The sequence below is a fragment of the Oncorhynchus gorbuscha genome, linkage group LG22 (assembly GCF_021184085.1).
Source record: "Oncorhynchus gorbuscha isolate QuinsamMale2020 ecotype Even-year linkage group LG22, OgorEven_v1.0, whole genome shotgun sequence".
In the NCBI taxonomy this organism is placed as follows: domain Eukaryota; kingdom Metazoa; phylum Chordata; class Actinopteri; order Salmoniformes; family Salmonidae; genus Oncorhynchus; species Oncorhynchus gorbuscha.
This window is the reverse complement of record NC_060194.1, coordinates 14,125,169-14,142,801: the sequence shown is the minus strand read 5'-3', so window position 1 is coordinate 14,142,801 and position 17,633 is coordinate 14,125,169. Positions and strand designations below refer to the sequence as shown.

General features: G+C 42.3%; 1 protein-coding gene across 1 annotated transcript in view; it reads left to right on the top strand.

Annotated features, from left to right (window-relative positions):
* The first annotated feature begins 1,071 nt into the window (after positions 1–1,071).
* LOC124009083 (chromodomain-helicase-DNA-binding protein 7-like) overlaps positions 1,072–17,633 on the top strand; it is a 79,567-nt gene continuing 63,005 nt past the window's right edge. Inside the window, 1 exon segment of the mRNA XM_046320584.1 lies at positions 1,072–1,333. The gene's annotated coding sequence lies outside the window, so the exon portion shown is untranslated.

Here is a 17,633-nt window from a genome sequence, read left to right as displayed (position 1 = left end):
TCTCACAGGCAAATTATACCCACAAACTACATGTATTTATAAAGACAAACTATTAAATGCTGTCCAAAAAACTTAATGTTTAACTAATCCATTGGCATATTTACAAGCGTAAGTCAAATAAACAGTGGTTTTGAGAGGACATTGGGCATACAGAAAGGGAGTGCGTGCGCCTTCAAATACACAAGTCTTGTGGAGCAGATTGTTATGATAAGCAAATGAATGGCCGCGCAAGGGACATCCGGGTTACTTGCCTGATGATGCGTATGTAAGGTAGTGTGCAATGCATCAACGAAGAGGCCTTCACAAAAGTGTGATTGTGTGAAAGGCGTATTTCTTCACCTTGATATATTTCTATCGCAATTGGTTGCACATGTTTAGCTTTTTACTGTGGTAAAAGGTCTGAAACTACTCTGAAAACCACAGGGCCTCGGGTTGGCCTTGCGCGTGCCCAAGGGACCAAGTAGAATAATATGCTCCCTCGGTAGAAGAGCAAATATGTAAATATGAATCGTAAATGTGTATGATGTCCATCTCTAATTATCATAATTATTAATCTGCAGTTGACATGGAATAAGGAAACTCAATTCTCGGGGGTCGAACTGATGCACCATGCACACAACAACAACAAAAACATCCAGACATTGCAGGTGGTACAGATCCATTTCATCTGAGAACACTTGTCTTAAACTCGTGTTGAGCTTTTACAGGTCCATCATTTCAGTTTGAAACAGATTTACAATATATATATATATATATATAGATATAGATTTTATTATCCCCTGAAAAGTGATAGGGTTTATCATTTGAGAAGCAACTTGAATCCACGACACATGTTTTCTTACTCCGTTACACAACTCTGCTTTGCCACACTTTTATTAGCATCTGTACACGGGAAATGATTTACAAAATTACCACTAAATGTATGAATAACTCCTACAACCCTACGCCGAAATAAGAAATGAAAAGGTATATATTTAATAGCGTCTACAATAAATGAATAATAAAGTGCACATTCGTCACAGCCCAGTAGGGTCATCACGCGCACGCATGTTTATCCATTGGAGCCATGAACGCGCCCCCTACCCGTAGAAGGTGAGCGAATGTCTGGAGGAGAGGACTCGAGAACGCGACCGCCGGGATCGATCGGATTAAACTCGATTTGAGGGAAATTAACACAAAGGAGAGAGGCAGAGTTGGTGAGGAAGGGATAACGACACGCCGAACATTTATAAAATAACTTGAATTTATTTATAAACGGACCAGAAAGGAATTTACTGGAGATAGCTACTACGGGAGTTAATTTGCGAAACCCTGAACTGACCAAGCTAGTTGGGTAAGCGAGCAATGCTCTTTTTAAATGGTTGGATTCCGTACTCCCTCATTTCAGTTTGTTCACATGGTAAATGAGCTAGTTGTGTGTTACACTTACCTGTAAATAACCATTTTATAGTAATGTTTGAAAACTAGATCCCACTTACAATCGACTTTTAATCTACCATGGAAGTTGGTTTGGTAGTTGGGACGTCTATTTAGTAAACAACTTTGTGAAAAACTTATTCTGATAAGGGAATTGTGTTCCCCCTCTCATTTAGAACAAGTCATTGAACGTCCGTAAATTACCATGTTAAAATGCTAACTACAGTTAGCAAGTTTAGCTCGTAACCCGCTGCACTGAGCGGAGTGAGTCCTGAGTTTTTTCACCAAGTGAAGAATATTAGCCAACACGGTGAGCTCTCTCAGAAAGCACAGACAAGTGTGAACAACTTGAGTTTAGAAATGTTGAAATGTGACTTTTTCCTTTGTAATACAATAGACAAGAGTGAGTGTTCGTTAGCTTGGGTTAGCTAATTGTGTGTTGCGCTAGCTAGTGAGACACGAGGTGGCTCGAACGTAGAGGTGAGTCAGTGGCCGAGATGAATGAGTGAGTAACCTTAGTATAGATTGCTAGCGCGGGGGAGATTCCCTGGATGCACTGTGACAAAAAGGCAATTTGTTACTGCAAACCACACAATCGGATTTGGACTATAGTTAAACTTGTACTTCATACATTGAGTATTCACATGGGATTTAACTTGATAACGACGGGGTGAAAAGGAGCCTGTCCGCAGTGTTTTATAGGACGATGGACAGGGGGTTGCTTGAGGCCAGACGGTCATCCCTGTTTAGTTAGCATTCTTAATTTTCGCCCTGATATATCCATATAATTGTTAAAGTACATGGGCTTTAATCAAAACACCGAGTTTCGGCTTCGATGGTTAGAGAATTTCGTATTTTGAAGGGAATAACCCGAGGTTAGCGGTGCGTTTCCGTCCAAAACGTGCTTAATAATGTAGCTTAATTAGCCTGCTGCTAGCTAGTTGGAGGTTGCCCATTGCTTATAGTGAAGTTGTGCTTGTAGCCAACATTTGACCACTGTATCATAGCCCTCATTGTCTTGCTGCTAGCCCAGAGGCTAATCATGTGCTAATGGGCTACTTTGATGGCGAATGCCACTTTGTTCAACAGCAAGTAAACCGGTTGCAGTTTGTTTCATTCGTTTCCGCGTTTTAAAGTTTGATAAGAGGGCTTGTTTATCAAGAGATGTGTAGCTACAGTATTATGGATAACTTTCTTACCCTCTGTTCATCCAGCGTTTTTCGATTTTAAAACACCTGCTGCTGTATTGTGGGTGGCTGAATTTCTAAATACAAGCTGGCATTATTTTCCAAAATTTTCCCGACCTTGTTGCTCTCCCTCTGACTGATTACAACATAATGGAGAGTTCGCATAATGCGTGTTGCCAGTGTCTACTTTCAACCCTTTATAATAGAACAAGGACGAATAGATATTTAACGATAACTATTCGCATAGTAAATAACGATGTTTTGTTGAACGAACAAGCTACGTTAATTGATAATCGAGAATCCCATGAAATATCACCGAAGTACTACCCCCACCTTTTGCGGAGTCTCTAACCTAAGATGGCAGCTTCTAATGTATGTCGGCCCACTCCGCCAACAGATAAGAGGCCCCGGGTATGGCGGGCGGGACAGATGTTATTCAGTATTGTGGCTTCTCCCATAGTCTGCATTTTCTTGTGGTTGTTGAGGTACTGCTTTCCGACGGACTTATATAGCTGCGTTGACTTTATGAAGGGGCCGGGTGTAAGTGCGGTGGGGTTCTGTTGAACAAAAGTTTTTTGCAGTGGCACCAGTGCTATGGAGTTCTTTATACCCCACTACTAGTTAACTGTTTTTGACTAATCTTTATCATAAAGCAGTTTATTAGCTCTAAACATTTATTTTAACTGTATACCGAAAACAAGATGGTTCATTTTCTTTCAGGGCTATGTATTAGTTCAAGCTCATTCATAGGATGATGATCTTGGAATTTCTGCTCCATCCTGCAACAAGTGTACTTCGAAAGGTATCTCTTCTCCCCGTGAGAACATTTGAATTATATTATGCAGGTTCATCTCTATCTTTTGTCTGGAACCTGTGGTTTGACCAAAAGTATTCAAGATCAGATTTGACGCCTAGAAGTGTCGTGCATTGCATATTGTGGTCCTTCTGTAGCTGTTGGTAGAGCATGGGGCTTGTAACGCCAGGGTAGTGGGTTCGACTCCCGGGATCACCCATACGTAGAATGTGTGCACACATGACTGTAAGTCGCTTTGGATAAAAGCGTCTGCTAAATGGCATATATTATTATTATTATATTATATAAACAATGCTCTTAAATCCCAATCATGTTTTTGTTATTTTAAGATGCAAAACCCAGTCACCGATCTTAGCCGCATATGTAACTACAGGACCCTAACCAGCATACACTGTGGATCCCTAAAGACAAGCCCCGAGAAACTAAAGTTAAAATGTAAGGTGGGAGATAGTTGAGAAAAAGACAAATTTGATGTAGCCATTTGGACCATTTAAGACAGTTGCCCCATTGACAATGTACACTGGGGTGGCCTTATGTACAGTGACCTATTTTTTTCTGCTGTAAAAATTAGCTTAGTTTCTGTCAACCCTCTTTGATGAGTAGGGCAATGCATGCTGGGAAGCTGTGGCCCGTCCAAGGCGTCTTTATGTGACCGGTGTGAAAAGGCTAACTAATTAGCGTTGCGCACTGGTTGTGTTTTCAATCTAGGGCCGTGGCAGTTGTGGAGGTATGGGTAACAATGCTTAATGGGAGGCAGTTGTGTTCAGAGAGTAACTGGTTCGAGTCCAGGTGGGGACAAGGAGAGTGATGGAAGCAATACTGTTACATTAACTTCTGGTTTCAGTTGCACAGTGGTCACTTTGTTGCTCAGTTGGTAGAGCATGGTGCTGGTAAAGCCACTTTAGTAGGTTCCATTCCCAGAACCACCTGGGAATCGATGTATGCACTGTAACTCACTTTGTATAAAAGTTTGTTAGATGGCATAGATCAGGGTTCCTCAACTGGTGGCACGTGGGCCAAAGTTTTCTGAGCCCCCAACAACACGTTTGTTTTTAAATTTAATTGTTGGACTGTAAACACCATAAAATCAGATCCAAGTATTTTAATTTTGGAAATCTGTTCCCAAGTTTTCCAGTGCATAATATATTCACATGTGATCTTATACATATGTAATAAAGGTTAGAAATGGTTTTGGTCAAATATATCTGTTTGAGCTTCTTGCGGTTAGTTTGCTGTCAACAAATGATTTGTAATTATGTTCCGACCATCCGCTCAAGAAAAAAAGGACCCACTGCTAAATCTAGTTGATGATCCCTGGCATATGTTATTATATATTATTCAAACTACTACCGGGACTTAATTGGTAAAGTACTGTTATGACAATTTAAGTTGCTCAGAGGCACCGTTTGAAGAGGCAGTTAGCTGGAACGCTATCCTTAGAAAAGTTCTCACTTGAAAGGAGTCAGTAATGTTTGCAGATTTGTGGGGAAATAAATGGTTATCATTTCATATATAAGCCCATGTGTAAAGGGAAAGGTACTTCATTCTCCTCCATATCCACTAAATCAGTCTGATTGTTGCCACAGCAGTTTGAGTGGCACACACATCTCTAAATGTAGACCTAATGTAGTTTAATTCAAATTCAAACCAGGATTTATTGAGTTACAGTAATGTGTGTCAGAAACATCTTTCTTTCCTGCCTTGCTCCTATTGGCTAACACCTTGACCTGGAACTGCAGTCCTAATCATGTCTCGGCATTCTCATCTGATCCCCAGTGTCAGAGGTACTCTCAATCCCAACTGAGCCCTTGTATGAATACAATGGGCACTGTCTGTGTGGATCTGATCTGACCACTTATTGTTATGGCTGCCATTTTGTTAAATTATGTGGCGGCAGTTGCTCCTCTCAGTGGAAGAAGTTGAGCATAGTTCTGTCATGCCCCGCCGCTCTGCTCCTCTCTGCCACTCCTTTCCAGGTCCGGAGTTTGCAGAAGTGTTGTGGTAGCCTGTTGTGCCTGTAAAAGCAGCCCCCGCAGCCCCCCCCCTCTCTCTCTCTCTTGCACTACCTTTCTACCTCCCATAGTCCGGGCCCTATGGACCACTCTTCTTGAAGGGAATATTTGAGATCCTGCTTCTATCTGAAGTGTAGACTAGCCAGCCCCTAAGCCTTGTTTGTGTGTCACAGTTCCTTTCTTCTAAACAGAACATATTATAGATTGGCCACAGCTGATAAGATGCATTGTTATTCACTCTAATCATCATTGTATGGCTCATGCGAGGAAGCTTTGTCGACCATGTATTTCTAGATGGCTCATTTTCATACAGCAGTCGCTCCATCTAGTTATTATGGCTGAAGTAGTCTTTTTCCCCTCTGTCTATCCCATTCATTCATTCATTGAATTGCCATTTCCCTCAGTGCTATTTGCCTGACTAATCTTCCGCTGCTCTGTTCACAACATACTTCAGTCAGAGACTGCCATAGTTGTCATCTGTATGGTGATGTTAAAATTAGGGGTGTTGTACAAAACAAAGTCATACGTGATTGGATCATCTCTAACCAGTGTATCAAAGCCAGTGACCCATTTTCCAAACGCAGCTTTACCCACCTGTGTTCTGGCTCTGGGACCAATCAGAATGGTTAGAATGCACTTGTGTTCTAGAAATTCTCGAAGGGACTCTGATCCAGACCAATTGTGGAGAAAAGTAACGTGTGTGTGTGTGTGTGTGACGTAGCATAGCATTTGGCCGGACCAAGGCGCTTGGGTAGCCAGGCAACAATACTATCCCCTCATTCAAACAACGGCACAGTCACAGCCGAGATTCAGTATAGTGGTTAAGTGTTAAGATCTGAGAGATAATGAATCTCAATATAGCCTAGAGGAGATTTACAGACCTTTTATAGACTTAGTCTAAGTAGGTCCTTCCTTCATCAATTTGAAATGATGGGTGAAAGCAATACGGCAGAAGACCAACAAGGGATCGCTTTCACCTGTCCAGTGATATCAGTGCAGCAGCAGAAAAGGATGCACAGTTCATGACAATTGAGTCCCACCACTGGAGTGGGAAGTGAATGCAGCCTCTACAGTGTACACAGAGTAGCAGTGGAAGAGGAAGTGAGGCACAGTCCCCCGCCCCCCTCCCATCCTGACGCAGGGTAATCCTCTTCCTGTCCCTCACGCCCTTAACCAGAAGATCTGGGGTCAGTTTACCTTGAACCCTGATCCCAACTGTAACCATTTTACATTATGAAAATACCTGACTGTTGATCAGGGTGTTGGGAACAATGTGTAGGTCTTCGTTCAGTCAGAAATGCATCAGGACAGACACTGACAGAAATCATCTGCCCCGAGGGAATGTCTCCAGCCAGTAACCCTGGCTGGAGGCTCCGGCCTTCCAGCCTTCTCCTGCGCATGGGTAAGTCTAGCCCACCACCTCCCACCCAGCCGCTGACTGTCTGAATACTTTTCAGCATGGGAAATGATTTAGCTCCAATGGGAGGCCCCGGGATTCGTGCAATTGATTCTTGGAAAACGGAGGGATAAATGGAGGTTCTGTGTTTTTTAACTGTTTGTCAAATGTACCATATTATTGTGGCACCAGTTAATTGCTCAAATCTCATCTCAACATAACTATAACATTTTTATTGGAACAAACTTAGTATGATCTGGCCTATTTTGTTAGATACGAATAACCTGTAATTGCACATGGTCCTAGGTTTGCAAACACAACTCTGCTAAAGTACAGCTATTTATCACTCAGTGTTATGAGGGAGTGCACCACCATCTTTCCAGGGTGTTGATGCTTCCTCCCCCCAGTACAGCCTCTTCCAACACCATGGGTAGGAGAAGGATATCATCTGCAGAAGTTACATTTTGGAGCTGACAGATTGAAACTGATATCAACAAAATTGTTCACTCTATAACATGAGAGTTAATTGATGCCTAGTTAGCAAACACATTTATACAGTTTTTATTAGGAAGATTTAATAAGTTACACTCACCCAACAACTTTGGTAGGTAGCCAACTAGATGGCTTGGTTTCCATTTCCCAACAGATTTTTCTAATTCCCCCGATTGGTCTTGGAAGTCATGTGTTCACCAGAAACAACTTCTGGTAAACAGTTTGCCTCTAGTGGCAATAAATATTGTTGCCACAGATTCACCACTAGTGGCACACTTCTGGCAACATTTTGTGGCACACTATTTAGTTGGAAGCAAATTTGCAGGGAGATGGCTGCAACAAATTCATTTTTATAAGGGACAGAAATGGTATGACTGTATATGAACCCGCATTCCGCCCAACCCTACTTTTCTCTTCTTCCCCATCTTTCTATGTTTTTCTTCTCCTGGGCCAGACATCCTTGACAGGAAGTTAAAACTCCTTTCTCCCCCTCCTGCCCTAGGCCTGCAACGGGCTGACACAAAGTGGCTTTTACCCCGGCTGACCCTGCAGCAGGTACCTCAGCTGTTGGGTAGCCAGTCAGACGAGTGCCAAAGAGGAAGGCGTTGTGGTGCTGTTTCCTTGGAGTCAAGGTCAAAGTTCTGCTGAATATATCACTGACAGCCTCTTCTATTCCCCATGCCGACTGTTTCTACCTTTCAAGTGTACACACATACAACCGCTCTTACTCCTCCTTTGCCCCATGTTTGACCACAAAAGGCCCCTGATTTGGACAGTGATATTTTTTGGGGGGGAGATATTAAACCCACGTATTTAAAGCAGAGAGCAGATTGCATAAACAGAACTTCCTGTTTCCCCCTCCCTACTGTAAAGAAAAAATAAAGTCCATTAACAAGGCAGCCGTGCGTAAAACAACCAGATTCCCGTAGCCCCTCCTGTCCCCTCACTCAAATCCCAGCCCAAGCATATTGCTCGCCCCTCAGGCCCCCCCTGCCTCCCTACTCGATCGCCCCACTGCTCACATCCAGTCACATTCAAACACTCTTTGTGCAGTTAGCTACCCACAACAGACACATCCCATACCCTCTTCCCCATCTGCACATCGGCATGCTCACCCCCCCCCTCTCTCCCAGTGGAGTAGAAGTATAAATTATGCTCAGGCGCATGCCTCTTGTGGGGTAGGTGGTGGGAGTTTGCAGTGGGCTAGTTAAGGAGGTGGCCCTGGGAGGGGGTGGGGTAGATAAAAGGAATGCTGATGGTGTGCCTCTGGAGAGCTAGCCCCTTGCTGGGACCTGATGCACTGCCTGTACTCTGGGGCTAGGTTTCAGGGAGGGAGACACCACAGGTGGTTCTACCATACCATGGCAGTCCACAAGGCTCTTATTTCCTCTGCTGAATCACATAGCCTTGGATTAGTGGGACCCAGAATTTAAGAGCTCTGTAGGGCCTTTTATTCATATTATAAGACGTCTGTGACCATAGCTTTTGGTTTTGGAGTAAGTGTGGTTTGACTGGCAGTGTTTATTCAATTGAACTTCTCTGCTTTGAATCTACAAAGAAAAGAGCAGACGGTTGATTACGACAATTCATGTAGAAATGTTTACAGTTTGGTTAGGACACTTCAGAAGTAATGTGTCTTCTAACTGATCCGTGAGGTTACACTTGTCTTCAAATTGTTTTTGCAGGTTATCTTTTCAACATGCCAAGCGTCAAGTGAAAATGACTTAGTGTCATATTCGATATGCATACGTCTAGCCAAGCAGAGGTCCAGCCAGTAGCCAACAAACTTGCACCAGGCGTTCTTCTTGTAGCATGGTGATTTCTTGAGGACACAGCCCCTCTAACAACTAGTTCAGACACCCTGAAGTGAAACTATTCTCTTAGTTAAGCTTGCTAACTACTCTCACATTTGACCTAATTTGTGTTATCATTAAAGATAAAGAACATAAGTCGTTATTAACTTAGGATGTTTGAAGTATTCCTGTGCTTCTGTAGTCTTGTGAAATTAAGTGGCAGAAATTTGCTCCCGTGTCGAAAGATAATTTCTCGAGAGTGCTCCGATAGTTTATTTTGGCTTGGTTGAAAGGCGTGGACAAGACCATTTTTGGAAACTTCTGTCTTCACTAATCTGTGACGACTTTAATCAGACCTTTTGCATATGAAACAAACAAATTCAGGAAGTTTCCAACCATGACACGGTGCAGATTGATACTTGTGGTGTTTGTTTTTTCTGATTTGAATTGAAGTCCTCCCCCTATAAGCTTGTCTGTGTGTTTCACTCTGGTGCTCTTGTCAATAGCAGCAGAGCAGTTGGGAGAGCTAGCCTTCAAACCAGAACAGTAGAGTACCTCTTATGAAAGACCTATGGTCACACAATCAACTTTACAACTTCCCTCCCCCACACGGTCTGCCTACCATCCACGTGCCAGGCCATGTTCTGATAGTATTTCTAAAGAAAGGCAATTATTATGATGCATTGACTGTTGGTGATAAAGTAAAAATGGTATTGTTTTTGTATGTGACATGGCCTCCCAACCAGGCCTAGTATGTGGCCCACAGGAAATGCGTCCTGTTTACGTTTTGGGGATTTCCTGGAAAAAAAGTGTCATTTCCAACCATCAAGAGAGTAGAGGGAGAAATAACCAGTCCCTCTATTCTGTTGCATTTTAAGCTGCCTACAGTCCATTTTGTAACTAGTTTCGCGTGTAATGGTAGTTACTGACACAGAGCTGTTGACTAGCAGTTATGGTTTGGATGTTCTAGTGTTTAAAAAAACAAAACAAAAAAAAACAAAGTTGGCCTGAGTGTGGATGTAAGCATTTAAACGAAAAGTCAATTATATGATTTTTTTCCACAAAATGAATCACCGTGCAGTTATCACAAAACATTTTCTGTTTTATAGCATTACTAAAAGATAGGATATAAAGGCCTGGGAAAATAGTGTAATTTAAATATTGACTCAGCCATAGGAAGTAGGTGCAAAGTAAACGGCATAGTGGGTCAATTTCCTCCCTATTCCCACTACGAGAGATAGCGTCTGAGGAGCAGAATGGCCAAAGAGGTTTCTACTTTTGAATTCACATTACGTCATTGCCTTACCTTTTGTTGCGACGGGTAACACTAAATTCTTTGTCCACCGCTCAAATTGACCTTAAATATCACAGTAGACACTAGCAAGTAAGTACAAATTATTTAACAATCTGAGCAACCTTTCTTCCTTACAATATGGAGTAATGCAACCAAACCATATTACACTCTTCAATAATGCAACAATCCACAACCATGTGCAGTCAATTAGTTTATTTTTTCGTCTGTACAAATTAAATGAGCTGTCAATACACAGCTAACTCCAGCTAGCTAACGAACATGCTTCATGATCAAGTAACGTAGGCATATCAATAATGATATACAAATGTAAAAGTACAGTAATGTTATCAGTGTTATTATTAAAATATAGGCTACACAGCTATTTAACGTTAGCAAGCTAACTAGCTAGCTAAACAAAATTTAATTTCTGCATCAAATATGTGCTGTGGCTATAGCCAAATTCTAATTTTTAGTTGAACCATAGCTAGATAAGCGCCCTAAGGTTACCGCATTAAAGTTACCTTCGAAAAAAACAGGCTTAGTTTGATCTATATCAACAGTCATTATGAGGTAAAAGAAAATTGGTGCTCAGTGCAGTCAAGCAAAAAACCTGACTTGAGATTTAAAAGTATGCCAACATTTTCAGAATGTAACAGGAGGTTACTATTTCAAGGTTCTCAATTCTGTCTTTTTCATAAACTTTTCTTTGTGGTTAAATGAGACCATTCTGTTTACACTGCCCTGCTTAGAGGCTAGCAACTGTCGGGCAAGTGTGTGCGGTCGAAATGCGACAAGTTTACATTAAAGTATATGTGGAGCCGAGGCTTTTTTAAAAAATAATATAATAATAATATATGCCATTTAGCAGACGCTTTTATCCAAAGCGACTTACAGTCATGTGTGCATACATTCTACGTATGGGTGGTCCCGGGGATCGAACCCACTACCCTGGCGTTACAAGCGCCATGCTCTACCAACTGAGCTACAGAAGGACCACAAAAACGTTTAACTGTAAAGACCCTAAGTGTGAAGCTCGAGGCAAAAATTCTCCACTGTTTTGGTGCCCTGGCTACCACCACACTGTGGACAGCGTGAAGTGAACTTGTGCACTTGCACTGTGGTCAGAGCAAAGTGTTAAATCTAGCTCATCTCTATCTTAGCCTATTCGTTGATGATTACTGAATTTGCGAGACCTCGCAAGCCCAAAAAAATTGCAAGATACATCATTCCATTGCGAGAGAATGCTTTTGGTTGCCGATAGAACCGTGCACTAGGCTTATGTCTTTGTGGTCAACCGCCTATACTGTGCCCATCCCTTTCGTTTCTCACTAGCTCGCTATGAAAGATGCAAGTGTTTTGTTGAAGGCTTGCGTGGTATACCGTATACGGGGGTATTTGGAAATAGCCACAGGTTGTTTTTTCAATACCGGTAACTAGTTAAAAATGTATTTGTAGCTACTTAAGTAAATACCAGCAGTCAACTTGTGAAATACGTTAGAAGATAAAGCGGATTGCACTCTTCATTTCACCTGTCACATTATTTTACATTATGAAGCTTACTGTAGATTCTCCAAAAAGTTGAACCAGTTGTGTTTGTAATTAGAACAATAGGACAAAGCGGGAGCAGGTGATTCCAGATGTGTATTGAGAAGGGGTGTGCAGTTTATTGAAAGTCAAGTATTTTTTTCAGTAGTAATCAGGGACGTGCAACAATAGTTTCCATTCACAGACAATACATTAGTGCAGAAAATTGATTCATTTTCATCAGGTGACGACAGAAGTGCAACACTATTTGTCTGGCAGCCACACAAGTAAAAGAGCTTACAATGAAAAGGCAAGGTATTTTTGCATAACGATGGATGGACATCATTTGTAATGTTTTTCATTGAAAGAATGTAACTGGCTACATTTCCTTATGTTTTGCTTGAAGTTTAATCTTGCATCATGCTGGAGAAAAGTGGACTGGCTACTCCGAGGGGAAGTACCGGGGAACAAAAGTAGGTACACACCAGTCCGAGTGACTGCTGATAGAATGCCCGTTTGTCAATTGTCCTCCAAGTGAAGTGCAACTGAAGCACAGAATTCGTCTGAAGCTGAGCAGAAATTACAATAAGAAGCATTTTAGGTCTTCGTTGAGGTTTTTTATTTTTCCTGCTTTGTTTGAAAAGTCATAGCCCCTTTGGATGAGTTTTCTGTACAGCTGCCATTGCGATCTTGTGATTTCCTTGTGTTTTTTCTACTCTCAGTTCTTGACCCGTCTGCTCCTTCTCCGCGCAGTGCATGCAGACCGTTGCCCTACTGACTCGACTCCACACAGACACAGCGTGTACACATGCTGCTCCAAAGCCTGTACTGTTCTGCCTTCAGACAAGCATGCGTTTTAACTTTGTACATTTGCACAATGTCTCGTTCAGATTCGCTTGTGGATGTCCAAACCAAAAATGAGAGTACCAATCAAAAGTTTGGACACTTACTCATTCCAGGGCTTTTCTTTATTTTTTACTATTTTTCTATGGAGGAGAGATTACTTGAAACTAACTAGTTTTCCCAGTTTTATCTGTGTATTAAATGTTGGATTAGATTACACCTGGTTTTGTGACTCAAAATGGGTCGAAATTCAACAAAGATTCAGATAAAAGGACATTTAGCATTTCAGGTAAAACGACCCAATGTTTATATCCCAGGACAAATTAGCTAGCAAAAGCAGGCTAGCTTAATGTCTATGAAAATGATTTTTTAAATTTTATTTATATATATATATATATCTGTCCCCAAATGTAATAGTTTGTTTTGATATTTCAACCAATGTGTGCTGATCGTGTCTGGTATGGTTGGACAAAATCAACATGCAGGCGCGTGCCCTGTCTAGTCTGCATGTTAACCATCTGAAAGGGACACTGAGGCCCAAATTGTCACTGGCATTAGCGCAGCTGCATTGTGAATTCACGTGGAATTCTATGCATTTTTCTTTATCGTTTAACAGAAAACCGCAAAAAACACATCCCTATTGATGAGTCGACACCACGTAGTCTAACCCCATGAGAGAGCAAGTGGTGGTGGGAATGTGCAGGTCTGATATTGAAGGATGGCTGTGGTGGTCTGGCTCTGTGTTTGTACGGGCAGGTAACTCGTCGTCTCTCCTGCATCAGGGCATGCCTGACCGCGCACTCGCACGTCACCAAACACACATTGGTCGGCACCCAGCCTGCGGATTGAACTCTCTCCCACTCCACCCCTTTCGCTTGCTCTGTCTTCTACTCTTCCAATAGCTTGTTCTCTCTCCCGCTCACTAACACACCTAAGCCCCTCCCTCTGACACGCACACACCCGGGCGTAGCCCTCCTACCAGAGAGAGCGAGAGGGAGAGACGTAGAGAAGGCCCTGGCACCGAGCCACATCTGTCACTCTAGAGGGAATTAGGTGAACGGTCAGCCCTCCGGCTTAGACGCCAAATCTGATCACAAGGATTCAAATTTGCAGCTTTTGGCATGGCCCCGCTGCGCATCTCGCTCCCCCCACTATCCTACTTCCCTACACACTCGCACACAAACCCTTCTCACCATCCTGCACACACGCACATGGACGCACACACTCCTCCCCATGCACACACACTGTCATCTCCTCCCCCATGGTGCAATGTCATAGGGAGGCTGTGGGAGCTCTCTCTGTGCTGGAGGAGGAGAGGTGATTTATGGGCCAGGAGGAGAGGAAGCAGGGCAACTCCTCTTCCTGCTCTTAGCCGTAGCTGTGAGGTGATAAAAGTGGCTAGTGCTGTCACGGCGACACAGGGTCCACAGGCCCGCCACACTGGAACCCTCAGCTCTCATTCTGGGACGTTGAGCCTTGTTATGATTTAAGTCTGGTGAAATGTAGGCCAAAGCACGGAATAGTTTCCCAATCATTTTATTTTGAAGAACGTCCTCTTTCTCTCTTTCTCTCGTTTTTGAGTGTTTCCCTCGCGGGCCCAAGTGACTTTTTAAATGAATTTGTGAGTGTAGTTTATTGCTATGGCCATTTACCTACTGCTTCATTTTCGCTGTGCTTCTACTGTGTGGCTGAAATAAACAACACAGGGCAAGTTAAAGAGCATGATGGTGGGAGTATAATTGTAGTTGACTCTGTAGATGACTAGTGTAATATGTCGTAGTCTGCTGTGGCCTATATGACGGTTTAGAAGCAATGTTCAATCACTTGCGTAGATTTAAGAAAAAACTATGGGTAGTCTATAATTCAAATGTTGTAAGATTACTAGTCTATGTTGTATTTTTGCTCATAGGGCTGGCTCAAGTACCTTATAACTGACGGTTATGCATGAAGACTGGAAAATAACCGTAAATATATATCAGCTTAGATCACAGTGCAGTTATCACAAAACATGTTACAACACAGAAAATAATCTAACTACATAGCCTATTCCTCTCTTATTTAAATAAAAATGTCTTAACTTTAGGCTACTTTGGTGAGTCTGCGAGGCATACAAGACCTTGCGAGATACAGAATACCCAGACCTTTGTGCACATTTTTACTACTTGCCCCCTCCTTGCTGTCCCTCACACTGCCTCGCCTGCTCTTTCTTTTGGTTAATGATGCGGGTGTGTGTTAAGTCTGTTGTGTGTAGAATATCGTAGCCAATTCATTGATGATAGGCCCTGCTTTACTGATGTTGTGAACCATTGCAAGATACAGCATTTCATTGTGATATACATCTCTTGATTGCTGTTAGCCTGTTACGGCTGGGGGTTCCGCTAGCGGAACGTTTCGAGAACATCCAGTGAAATTGCAGAGCACAATTCTTTTTTTTCTTTTTTAAAAACTTTCATACAATCACAAGTGCGATACACCAAAATTAAAGCTTAACATCTTGTTAATCCAGCCACAGTGTCAGATTTCAAAAAGGCTTTACTGCGAAAGCAAACCATGCTATTATCTGAGGGCAACGCCCCATCAAACACATGACAATCATATTTCAACCCGCCAGGCGCGACACAACTCAGAAATAACGATATAATTCATGCCTTTGAAGATCTTCTGTTGGCACTCATATGTCCCATAAACATCACAAATGCTCCTTTTGTTCGATTATTTCTGATGTTAAATCTCCAGAATGTCCATTTATTTGGATCATTTGATTCAGAAAAACAACTGTTCCAACTTGCCCAACATGACTAAACATGATCTAATAAGTTACCTGCAATCTTGGTCCAAACATTTCAAACAACTTTCCTAATACAACTTTAGGTATTTTATACCGTAAATTATCGATAAAATTTCAGACGGAATTAACTGTGTTCAATAGCGGTTAAAATGAAAGTGGCGCAAGCGCTAGTTCGCGCGCCCCAAACACAACAGTACACTACACTCGACCCTAGTTCTGAATAGGCATACTTCTTCATTACTCAAAAGAAAAACATCAACCAATGTTGATTTCTAGTGGAAGCCCTAGGAACTGCAACCAGATGCCTCAGAAATCTAGATTCCCATGGAAAACCAAAAAACATGGTCACCCCAAAAAAATACGTCCTGGATGGTTTGTCCTCTGTGTTTCGCCTGCCAAGTAATTTCTGTTATACTCAGACATACAATTTAACAGTTTTAGAAACTTTAGAGTTTTCGATCCAAATTATATGCATATCCTATCTTCTGGGCCTGAGTAGCAGGCAGTTTACTTTGGGCACACTTTTCATCCGGACATGAAAATACTGCCCCCTACCCCAAACAGGTTAAATGGGCCTTGTTCATGGTTCCGACTCTGTCTGCCTTGTAGCCGTCCTGCCTATACTGTGCTTCTCCCCTCTTTCTCTCGTCCCTCGTCTATGAAAGATGCAAGTGTTTGTGTTCTCGGAAGTATGGCAACTGATCAGTCTCGTCCCTTCCCAAAAATACTGAATCTTAGGAGTTGATTTCTAGAGACTCAGGAATGTGAGTCGAGTAATCAATTATTTTGGAGTCTTCTCTCCACCAGTTGGAAAAATGGCAGAGCAAGACGAGCAACAGCAGCGAAGTCCTTTATGGCATTACTATGAGAAGTTAAATGAGAAAGAAATGCAAACTTTGCGAGGTGGAATTGAAGTACCGTAATGGTAGTATAGGTGCAATGCTTGACCATCTGAAAGGGATGCAATGTGACAACCTAACAGTTGCTGGCAGCTGAATTGTGAATTCACGTGGAATTTTGTGCATTTTATCGTTTTAACAGAACCAATAACAAAATGGCGTTATAAAGAAACATTGTCCATTTGTCACATGCTTAGGACACCCGTAGACTTGTCATTCAGGTTATGTTAACTGATATAGCTCATTCACTGTAATGTGTTTTTTGTAACGTCAGTTGAGTTGAATCAGTATATCACAGCACGTTTTAGAAAATGTTACTTCCTGCTTTGCTCCTATGGTACACTCGCAATATGCCATCATTGACTTGAAATGGGACTCCTGTTTGCACGTGCTACCACAGTAGTAGAATGAATCAGTCAGGAGATGAGAAAGGATGCGTAATAAAAAATAAAGTTTTGCTATTCTGACGGTTATTATGGTGCCTGCCTTAATTTTGTCTGCTCAATTATCGTTATCCAAAATTCCATGACCGTCACAGCCCTAATATCTGTTACTATATCTTTGTTACTGCACAGGCCTACATGGCGGCCGTGGAGTGGGAGTCTATTCACCACAATAAACAGGAAGTCTGACAGCTCCAGGCATGTCACGCCACTCCACTCTCCGCCACATTGGTGGCTAACTACGGATGTGACATTACGCACACTTCCTACTCAATCATGTTTCGTCACTCACTCTTTTTCTCTCTCTCGCGTGTGCACGCGCTCTCTGTGTCAACACTCCCCGCTGTGTTGTGGTTTGTCTTTAGAGATCTGTTACAGTTTGTTCTTTCTTCATCTAGTGAGTCGCCCAGCAAGTTTTTATTTGAATTCCCTTTGCGGTTGTTGCTAAAGCAAGTTTGTTGTGTTGTAACTTGCGAGCATCATTCTCTTCCTTCCCTTTGCGATGTCTTTCCCTTTTGAGTTTGAGAAGGTGAAATTCAGTTGCTGAATTGTTTTGCGAAGGCTTACCAGTATGCTAATGTAGCCTTTTTGAAGAGTTGCTGTTTAGCTGGAAATTGCTTCCCCTCTGCTCATTGACTAGAAAGGTCAGTGGTAGTAGTGCGTGGGGCTGATGCAAGCAACCATGTGGAGAGGCTTGAAAGAAAGAGGAAAGTTGGGGGTGGGGCAGAGGGA